This window comes from Carassius carassius, chromosome 2 (genome assembly GCF_963082965.1).
Source record: "Carassius carassius chromosome 2, fCarCar2.1, whole genome shotgun sequence".
NCBI lineage: Eukaryota > Metazoa > Chordata > Actinopteri > Cypriniformes > Cyprinidae > Carassius > Carassius carassius.
Window position 1 is genome coordinate 36,212,390 of NC_081756.1, and position 10,536 is coordinate 36,222,925.

At 38.9% G+C, this 10,536-nt stretch overlaps 1 long non-coding RNA gene across 1 annotated transcript; it reads right to left on the bottom strand.

Annotated features, from left to right (window-relative positions):
• Positions 1-6,588: 6,588 nt before the first annotated feature.
• On the bottom strand, positions 6,589-8,593 carry LOC132109450 (uncharacterized). Its single transcript, XR_009424503.1, has 4 exons — positions 8,511-8,593; positions 7,455-7,570; positions 7,227-7,311; positions 6,589-6,719 (listed from the first exon to the last, which is right to left on the bottom strand). It is a non-coding gene; the product is annotated as an uncharacterized LOC132109450 (long non-coding RNA).
• Between the last annotated feature and the right edge of the window lie 1,943 nt (positions 8,594-10,536).

Here is a 10,536-nt window from a genome sequence, read left to right on the forward strand (position 1 = left end):
GATCCGAAAACCGATGCAACCGGTTCTTGACTCGTGAACGAGTCAGTCTATTGTTCGTTTTCTGGCTTGGCTCGGTGTTCATCTTCAGTTCTCTCTTCACAGCAGTTCAGTCAGTGTACTGTTTGAGTACATGAATTACTCCGGGATATTGGTTTGTTTGAACTCAGAGGAAGTGTCAGCCACATTAAAAAAGTTAACAGCTAAACCCCCTGTTTCACAGACAAGGCTTAAGCCTAGTCCTAGACTAAAATGCAAGTCTGAGTTGTTTCAAATGAAAGAAACTTATACTGATTGATCTTAAAATATATCAGTGCCTTTGTTTTGTCTCAAGATGCACACCAGTAATGTTTTTTTCTAAGGCATGTTTATAAAAATTACTTAAATGTCCTAATTGAACTATGGCCTAATCCTGGTTTAGGCTAAGCCCTGTCTATGAAACCAGGCCTAAGTCATTTGTGGATTAATGTGTATTGGAGACGCTAACCGTTTAAAATGATTCAGTTCGTTTTGGTGAACTGGTTCAAAAAGATCCGGTTACATCGAATAATTTGTTCGCGAACTGGATATCACAAAGTGCTTTGTTTAGAACTCTCTCTCACAACAGACACAGAAGAGAAGACAATGCTGAAAAAAAGTCGTAGTTATTGCTATTTTTGGACCAAAATGTATTTTCGATGCTTTAAAAAATCCTAACTGACCCTCTGATGTCACATGGACTACTTTGGTGATGTTTTTCTTACCTTTCTGGACATGGACAGTATACCGTTCACACAGCTTCAATGGAGGGACTGAGAGCTCTTTGACTAAATCTAAAATATCTTAAACTGTGTTCCAAAGATAAACAGAGGTCTTACGGGTTTGGAACAACATGAGGGTAAGTTATTAATGACATAATTTTGCTATTTGGGTGAACTATCCCTTTAATGACAGATTTATCTCACAAACCCCATTTCGTGTTCTGTCCAATTTTTGAAGCATTTGTGCGTGAAGTGCTTCAAGCACATCTGTGACCTCTCTTTTATCCCTCCTTCCTCGAAATGTAAACATTTGTACCGTAACGAGGAAATTTTAAGGAATGGGAAAAGTGTTTAGTGAGTGCCACAACCAAAAATGCACCTCCTCCCCAATCTTTCCTTTCACGTGCTGTCAATGCTCGTAAACACACAGGCAGCTTGTCTACTGTCAGTTGGAGAGGCGTGGTAACGTCAAACCTACAGTCGTGGCCAAAAGTTTTGAGAATTACATAAATATTGGAAATTGGAAAAGTTGCTGCTTAAGTTTTTATAATAGCAATTTGCATATACTCCAGAATGTTATGAAGAGTGATCAGATGAATTGCATAGTCCTTCTTTGCCATGAAAATTAACTTAATCCCAAAAAAAACTTTCCACTGCATTTCATTGCTGTCATTAAAGGACCTGCTGCGATCATTTCAGTAATTGTCTTGTTAACTCAGGTGAGAATCTTTACGAGCACAAGGCTGGAGATTATTATGTCAGGCTGATTGGGTTAGAATGGCAGACTTGACATGTTAAAAGGAGGGTGATGCTTGAAATCATTGTTCTTCCATTGTTAACCATGGTGACCTGCAAAGAAACGCGTGCAGCCATCATTGCGTTGCATAAAAATGGCTTCACAGGCAAGGATATTGTGGCTACTAAGATTGCACCTAAATCAACAATTTATAGGATCATCAAGAACTTCAAGGAAAGAGGTTCAATTCTTGTAAAGAAGGCTTCAGGGCATCCAAGAAAGTCCAGCAAGCGCCAGGATCGTCTCCTAAAGAGGATTCAGCTGCGGGATCGGAGTGCCACCAGTGCAGAGCTTGCTCAGGAATGGCAGCAGGCAGGTGTGAGCGCATCTGCATGCACAGTGAGGCGAAGACTTTTGGAAGATGGCCTGGTGTCAAGAAGGGCAGCAAAGAAGCCACTTCTCTCCAAAAAAAACATCAGGGACAGGTTGATCTTCTGCAGCAAGTATAGTGAATGGACTGCTGAGGACTGGGGCAAAGTCATATTCTCCGATGAAGCCCCTTTCCAATTGTTTGGGGCATCTGGAAAAAGGCTTGTCTGGAGAAGAAAAGGTGAGCGCTACCATCAGTCCTGTGTCATGCCAACAGTAAAGCATCCTGACACCATTCATGTGTGGGGTTGCTTCTCATCCAAGGGAGTGGGCTCACTCACAAATCTGCCCAAAAACACAACCATGAATAAAGAATGGTACCAAAACACCCTCCAACAGCAACTTCTTCTACAATCCAACAACAGTTTGGTGAAGAACAATGCATTTTCCAGCACGATGGAGCACCGTACCATAAGGCAAAAGTGATAACTAAGTGGCTCGGTGACCAGAATGTTGAAATTTTGGGTCCATGGCCTGGAAACTCCCCAGATCTTAATCCCATTGAGAACTTGTGGTCAATCCTCAAGAGGCGGGTGGACAAACAAAAACCCACTAATTCTGACAAACTCCAAGAAGTGATTATGAAAGAATGGGTTGCTATCAGTCAGGATTTGGCCCAGAAGTTGATTGAGAGCATGCCCAGTCGAATTGCAGAGGTCCTGAAAAAGAAGGGCAAACACTGCAAATACTGACTCTTTGCATAAATGTCATGCAATTGTCGATAAAAGCCTTTGAAATGTATGAAGTGCTTGTAATTATATTTCAGTACATCACAGAAACAACTGAAACAAAGATCTAAAAGCAGTTTAGCAGCAAACTTTTTGAAAACTAATATTTATGTAATTCTCAAAACTTTTGGCCACGACTGTACATCATCAGGGAAGGTCCTCCAACGCAAAGGGGAGGGGCATTTTCAGATTTTTATTAAAGATTACGAAGCTATTTTTTTGTGTGTGGATTGTCTTGCATGGATGAACTGTTCACCACAAAACAATCAATTTAGGCAAACAAAGTAAATATAGTCAATTTTGATTTCAGTTGGACTTTAAAACTTAGAGCATTTGTCCAAATCCATAACCCTGAAGGTCTGAGGAGCAGCTTTCAGTCTCAACCAAACTAACACTACTAGCTAATCAGAATATTTTCTCTTATAAACACGAGACATGCATAATAGTATCCAATTGCAGAGTCGCAGACCTGATGAATGGAGCAGCGCTACAAAACTCTTCCACATGCAATATATATATATATATATATATATATATATTATTTTATTTTTTTAAGGTTTTACCTTTCAAATAATATAATTCACACACCACCCTATGAGGGCATCTGTTGAGGTAATTGGTCACACGAGGCCTTTAGTTTTTTTGAAAATCCCTAATTTCCTCTATTCACTCTATTTTACGGTCACTGGTTTTCTTTCTGGTGTATTGAGCTGATTAATTTAGTTTAGGTAATAATAGCACAGGTAAAGCTTTAGCTCAATGTTTCTGCATCAGGCATGAGAACAATTTGTTATTAATGCTACACTCACATGTATTGTACCCCAGTATTGTACACCGATACTAGTTAATGCCTGTTACATTTCTTGTTTTCATAATTGATGTATGTATTCTTCTTGTTTTTTGCTCATTCTCTTTCACCTACACTCATCTGTCCATATATGTTTGTTTTGTTTTTGTCATTCTATATCTGTAAGTTAATTTTCCTCCATTTCCATGTTTTTCTATGCAGTCTTCAAGGCCACTGCTTCCACTAACACTTCTCTTTCGCTCTTTTCTACATTTCTCAATTCTTAGTGGAAAGACAACTTCGGGCTCACTTTTACAATCAAACCTTTTATCTTTGTGGAACCCCTTTATGTTTTAAAGGCGCTCTGCTTTGTCTTCAGTCTTTCTTTCTCTCTCTCTCTCTCTCTCTCTTGCGGTGCATGCTGGGAATGCTGGGGTGCGTGTGAGGGCTGAGGGTGTTCACGAGGAGAGGACAAATGAAAGTGGCTTTATTTTTCTTTTGTTGTTGTTTTCCTTCTTACTTCTAACTTTGGGGTTGTTTTAAGGTGGAAACTTTTCAAACTTAGGAAGTAAAGTGGTTTTGGAGCGTAGTAGGGAGGAGTTTTAACGGAGTTGAGATGGCGTCTCTGCCGGAGGGTGGTATAGCCATTATCAAGTGTGGCGGTGGAGGAAGTTTTATTATCAATCGGAGAACAAGTTGGATATGAGAACATCTCTTCAGTGTCAAGAATGAATAAAGCTGTGGTGGATTTCTTGAAGGAGGAGATTTTGGTGAATCATCTAGTAAGCAGCGGGATCTCGGTAAGTGGACTTTTTGTTGCTGTTTCGCCGCTAGTTAATCCGACTCGGAAAGTAATAATCGCAAACGTCCCTCCGTTCATCCCGGAATGAGAAATTGAGCGTGCACTTTTATATTACGGAAAGTTTGCTAGTCCATTAAGAATGCTTCCACTCGGATGCAAAAACACGGCTCTGAAACACGTATTGTCATTTAGGAGACAGGTGGCAATGTTTTTGAAACAACCGGATTTGGATGTGTCTTTCAGAATCTCGTAGACGTATACGATTTATGCTAGCACAGGTAATCTAAAGTGCTTTGAATGCGGGGATTTAGGCCATAAACGGTCCACATAAAGCTGGTAGTAGTGGTGTTAATAGTATACCGAATTCCACTGTTGACTATGGTTGACGAATCAAATGGAGGGCAAACGACTCCTGATGTGAATCGCACTGTTGACTCAAAGGTTGACGAACAAATGGAGAGCAAACGATTCCTGATGTGAATCGCGCTGTTAAGTTAGTGGCCAATGAATTTAGCGAAGGGCAAAAGATTCTTACTGTGAATAATATTGCTGATTCAGAGGCTAGAAGTGAATGTAATGGAGAACAAATGATTTTTAATGAAAAAAAGGAAAGTTATGGAAATGAGATTGAATCGTGTAGTAGGGTAGGACAAGGAAAAAATATTTCTGATAAGCCTGTTGAAATAGGGGAAAGTCTTAGATCAGATAAATGCAAGGGTATTGAGAATAAAGTAATTAATGTGGAGACTAATAAGATGTTGAGTTGTAATGAGATGGTTGGAGAGAAAGAAATAAGGCATGATGATATGCTATCTGATATCTCTGAGATTGGGTCTCAAAATATGGAAGAAATGGGTTCTCTGCATGAGATTAATGATTTTCTGGATGCAAGTTTCGGTAAAGTAGTGGAGGTGAAAGATTTCTTCCCAGATGTGGAAAATTTTATTGTTTCAGTTAAAGCATTGCAAGTGTGGAGTAATTGGACCATTGGAGTAATTAAGGACATTTTATACACATTGTGATACTTCACTATTACACAAGGACAAATTCATGCAGTACTAAGAATACTAATATATATAAACTAATTAGCAAAAATCAGTGTAAAAATGTCCTCCTCACCCCCGTATCTTGCTCCTCAGATGCTGGACACCAGTAATGTGCCTGCTCTTGGTTTTAATGCAGTACAAGATCAACGTTGATCATTCCTGCTACATTCTCAGTTATCCCTCAAGTGTTTGTAACAATAAAGACCATGGCACCATCTTGTAATGCAAAATAATTATTCTCGTAACTCCCTTTATTTCACAAAACAATTGGCATATTTGTTATTAAAATATAAAAATAACTTTCTGGTGTACTGATGTCACAGATGTTATTACCGTATTTTCCGGACTATAAGTCGCACTTTTTTTCATAGTTTGGCTGGTCCTGCGACTTATAGTCAGGTGCGACTTATTTATCAAAATTAATTTGACATGAACCGAGAGAAATGAACCAAGAGAAAACATTACCGTCTACAGCCACGAGAGGGCGCTCTATGCTGCTCAGTGCTCCTGTAGTCTACCACTGAGCAGTATAGAGCGCCCTCTCGTGGCTGTAGACGGTAATGTTTTCTCTTGGTGCTTGGTTCTAAATGAATGCGATTTATAGTCCGGTGCGACTTATATGTTTTTTTTTTTCCCTCTTCATGACGTATTTTTGGAAAGGTGCGACTTATAGTCCGAAAATACGGTAATCCGATTAAAAATGTTTATGTCTTAAGTAAAAAATAATCCCATTAATTAATATGTAGTTTTTCCAAGTCTAAAATAAACACATATGAGCCTACCTAGTAAAATGATGTATTTACCAAGAATCTTCTGAACACAAGATTCACCATATTCATTTTATTGAAGCATAGACTATAAAGTTGATAAAGTAGCATCAAGACAAATAAGATTCAAGGAAAATAATTATCATCAAAAATACATTAACCTCATATATTAATCAGTTTAGACATGAGTGATGAAATTTCCTTAAAAGTCACACAATCCCATCCAGTCAACTGTGATACCGATCATGTGATACCTATAAGACATGTGATACTGTTTCAGAAAATAATGATTCCTTATCATCACATCTAAACTGGTTTCATCTCCCCATCTTGATCTTCTTCTCTTGTGTCTGGAAACAGTTTGTGGCTGATAATCCAGCACTAATGTGGTGTAGCTTTTTCTCAGCCAGAAGATCTCTCAGTCCTCAGATCCCTGACCTGGTCAAAGTAAAACAAACAATCCAGATGAAGTTGTTTAATGGACAGAGAGCTCAGCTTATGTTCTGCATGATTTTAGCAGGGTGAGCAACTATGAACCTTGTAGTACTGTACACTTACCATTCTTCAAGCTGCTTTAAGACCTTTTGAGAAGCTTTTTCTCTGAAGACAATTTACCACATCCTCTTCTTTCACTCCTTTCAAGAGCATCACTTGGTCAAAAACCCCTCATTTGGCTGATGAGATCATCTGTACAAATTAAAATACTGCAATAAAAATTTCATTCTGCAAGAATAAAGGCAAAGAACTTGCTCATGAGACTGCATTAGCATGTGTAGTTCTCAGAGACTGGAGTTTTTGCCTCTAGAATTCATCTATTGTTGCAGTAAATGTGTCTTTTTCCTCTAGAATCTTTCTCCAAAGTTCCTGACTTCTCTCACAAATGTTTTAGTCTGTGCAGTGTAAGGCCTGGCTTCAAACCAATCAACTATCAATCCACAATTTATAACAATTTACAAAACAATGAAATAATGTCAATTAGTGTTTATATCAACTAAACTAATTTCATGACACTTGTCTGCTTTTAAAACAGGTGGTGTGTTTTTAAAAACATAAGATAAAAAATGTCCATTCACACTTTGCTAACATGCTGTAATTGTAATAGTATTAAAACAAAATCAAGGCTGACATGAACAGTCCTGTGAGAGATCATCATAAAGTGCTGTATAACACAGCATTGCTTCAACACACACATACCAGAGGACTTCTGTTTGTTTGAGCACAAGATGGCCGTCTTCATTCCTTATCCTGAGCAAATAATTTCCTTGGTCTTCCTTCTCTTCTGTGAAACAAGATAATCTCTACTTACTCTGAGTGCAATTAATATTGCTCATTAAACATATAATTAAGTTAATTTAAAATAAGATTCAGACCAGAGCATTTGATGAGTAAATGTTGATTCAAAAAAATTCTAAACAAACGTACCTGGGAAGAGCTGATCATGGCAAGATTCACTGAGACTCAGTAATAGCTCTTTTAGTTTTTAGGAAGGTTTGTGAGGGTTGGCTCTTAAAAGAGCTGTTGAGCTCAATATTGTAGACCTGAAAAAGAAGAACAGCATTATCTGCAAACAATCCTGTAAGACAGAAAGGAAGGAAATATTATTAATTACGTGCAACTTGTACATTACATTGGGTTTTGTTTAGACCATAAAAGCAGGCTCTGTAAAGATGCTGTATAATTAAATGTTAAATGCATCCATTACTGAAAGCAAGTAATTAATAGCAAGCTATAGTCATGAATTCTTTTGATAGTGTCAGATGAGACAGTCCTGGGACTTGTACAATATCATACAAGTGTTAAACTGAATTATTAAGACTGTGATGTGCGACTGTGTTTAGGGTTCAATTTTAAGACTTTGACCCGGTCCAGATACCCACACTTGCAGTCTTGGCCACTTCAGAGTGTGTGTACATGACAGTGTGTGAACGAGACTGTTCCCAGTCTTAATAATGCCAAAGCATAGCATCCTTAACACACACTTGTACAGTATGTGAAATATTGATAATAATAATTAGATATTAAAAATCTCTGTAAACACATAGGTGTGTCCCATAAGGCAGTGGTTCCCAATCCTGGTCCTGGAGAAGCCCAACACTGCACATTTGAGATGTCTCCCTGTTCAAACACACCTGATTCAACTCATCAGCTCATCAGTGAAGACTCCAAGACCTCAAAAGTGTGTTTGTCAGATAAGAGAGACACCAAAACTGTGCAGTGTTGGGGTTATCCAGGACCAGGATTGGGAAACACTGCCATCAGGTCATGAAAAGTTCGACAAACACTTGTGGTCATCATGCTCACTCGAACATTAGGCCAAATACAGGAAAGACGTCAAATAAGTAATCAAGTGGTCAAGTGCAAAGATGGCAAGTGTGGGTATTTGGACAGTGCAAAAGTTTAATTTAAGAAACAACAAACACTGTACAAATGATAACAGCAGGAATGTTTGATAAAAGGGTAAAACTATCACAGACTTACTGCTGCAAATGTCTGCCTCCGCAGCTTTCTGTCTTCTCCATTTCTGAAGGTATACCTCTCCAGAAACACCACTGGGCTGACTGATTCCTTTACGTCTTTTCAGCTAAAAATAAAAATAATAAAAAAGGGAGAGAAAATAAAATTGAATCTGAGAGCAAAATATTTAAATATAAACTGATATGAATGAACTGCAAGATGTAAAAATATTTTTTATTTTATTTTTATTTTTTGGATTTACATTAAAATGTATTAAAGCATGGTGCCGTATATGATTATTGTAATATCTGTCATATAAAAGCACATAAAAACAATAACATTACAGTGATACAAACATAGTTGGTTTGATGATTATTGTATTGTTGTATTGACTATTAATATACCATAGTAAAACTACAGTTACTGTGGTAAAAACATGGTAAATGTCCCGTTTACTATGTTTTAACTTCAAATTTCATTTATTACTATTGTAAGTGTCGTGATTACCATGATTTTACTACAGATACAACTTACATCATTGAACCTGAAATTAATATAAAACGGATCGAAGGTCTATGGCACACTAGTATACAGCTGTGTTCATTTAGTTAATAATACGCAATGAAACTCAAAGACAGCCTCGGATGACCGATATAATACAGCGATTAAACATATGGCGCTAATCTGATTAATAAAGAAGACAGAATACATTTTATAAAAGGCATTAAAAGAGCGTATTTACGCCTACTCACCCAAACTGTGGAACTGATGGCAAGTATCGCGATGTGTGCCGAATGAGACTTCTTGAACGTGATTTTATAGAGATAAACATCTCACCTAAGACATCTCATGCCCTCGCGTCGAAATACTGACGCCTAGTGTTTCTCAGTGAAAGCAATGAAGGTCGTAGTGCGTCGATATTGCGACGCCGAGAGGCCCATTTGGCGTCATAAAAGTGACACTAGAGGCGCTTGACCATGCTTCGGTTTTTGACGCCTTTGGAGTAAAAATAGGTTGAGTATTTAATCAATTAGATAAGGCACTTCAAAAATGTGATGATGATCATTTGGTAGTGTTAGGACTAGGGGTGTGCACGGATAGTCGAACATTCGAATATTCGTTCTGCCCTAATTATTTGATAAATAAAAATGATATTTGAATTTCGCAGAACAAAAAAGTTCACAATAAAACCTAATTTGGTCACTTTCTGTGATTCTCCACGCCATATTTGAAGATGTATGCAAGCAAAAAATAATTAATTAATGAATAAGGGCCGTTCACATCTCGCGCCTAAAAACGTGTGGAAAACGCTAGGCGCGCTGCTTTCTCCTTCTCTCCAAAGTGCTCAGGCAGAAGCCCTCCTGGGGCGTCTGCCGTTGCTAAGCAACAATGACGAGCTCTCTCCATGAAGACGCGGAATGTGAACGGTCCCTAAGAACTGCGGTCTTCTACAGTACTTCAAATATGCCGATATTATTTAATGATATTTCAGACAGGACCACTTTGGCAAGTTACTTGAGTTTATTGAACACAATTTATTTTTGGCGTTATGGTTCCCTTTCAGTCGGTCACTCTCGACGCCACGTCGGTGACCGACGAATATGGGATATCGCTTCGATAGACCAATCTACTTCGAGTGTAAACTAAACGAGCCAATGCACATTGGCATGCAATTATTGCATCCAGCTGCCGCTGATCACTGCGTGAGTATAAGAGGGCAGCAGGTGCAATGCATACCAGTTTTTCGCTGAGGAGCCGAGCCGGGGACCCGGAAGCTCAGCGGTACAGCAACCATGGCGACGGGACGTGGTGTCTCCTTTTCCTCCTTCAGGGAACGAGGGTTACCATACGTAACCGAGACGTTCCCTTTCAGTCGGTCACTCTCGACGCCTTGTCGGTAACCGACGAATATGGGATCCCTATCAAAGCGCCATGGGTGCTGCCCCTTCCAGTGCCCTATGCGAGCCGCCTGCGCCCCTATTAGGTGTAGGCCGGGGCTCAGAACAAGTAGCTCCACTCACCGTTGTCAAAGCACTACCTCACTGGGTGA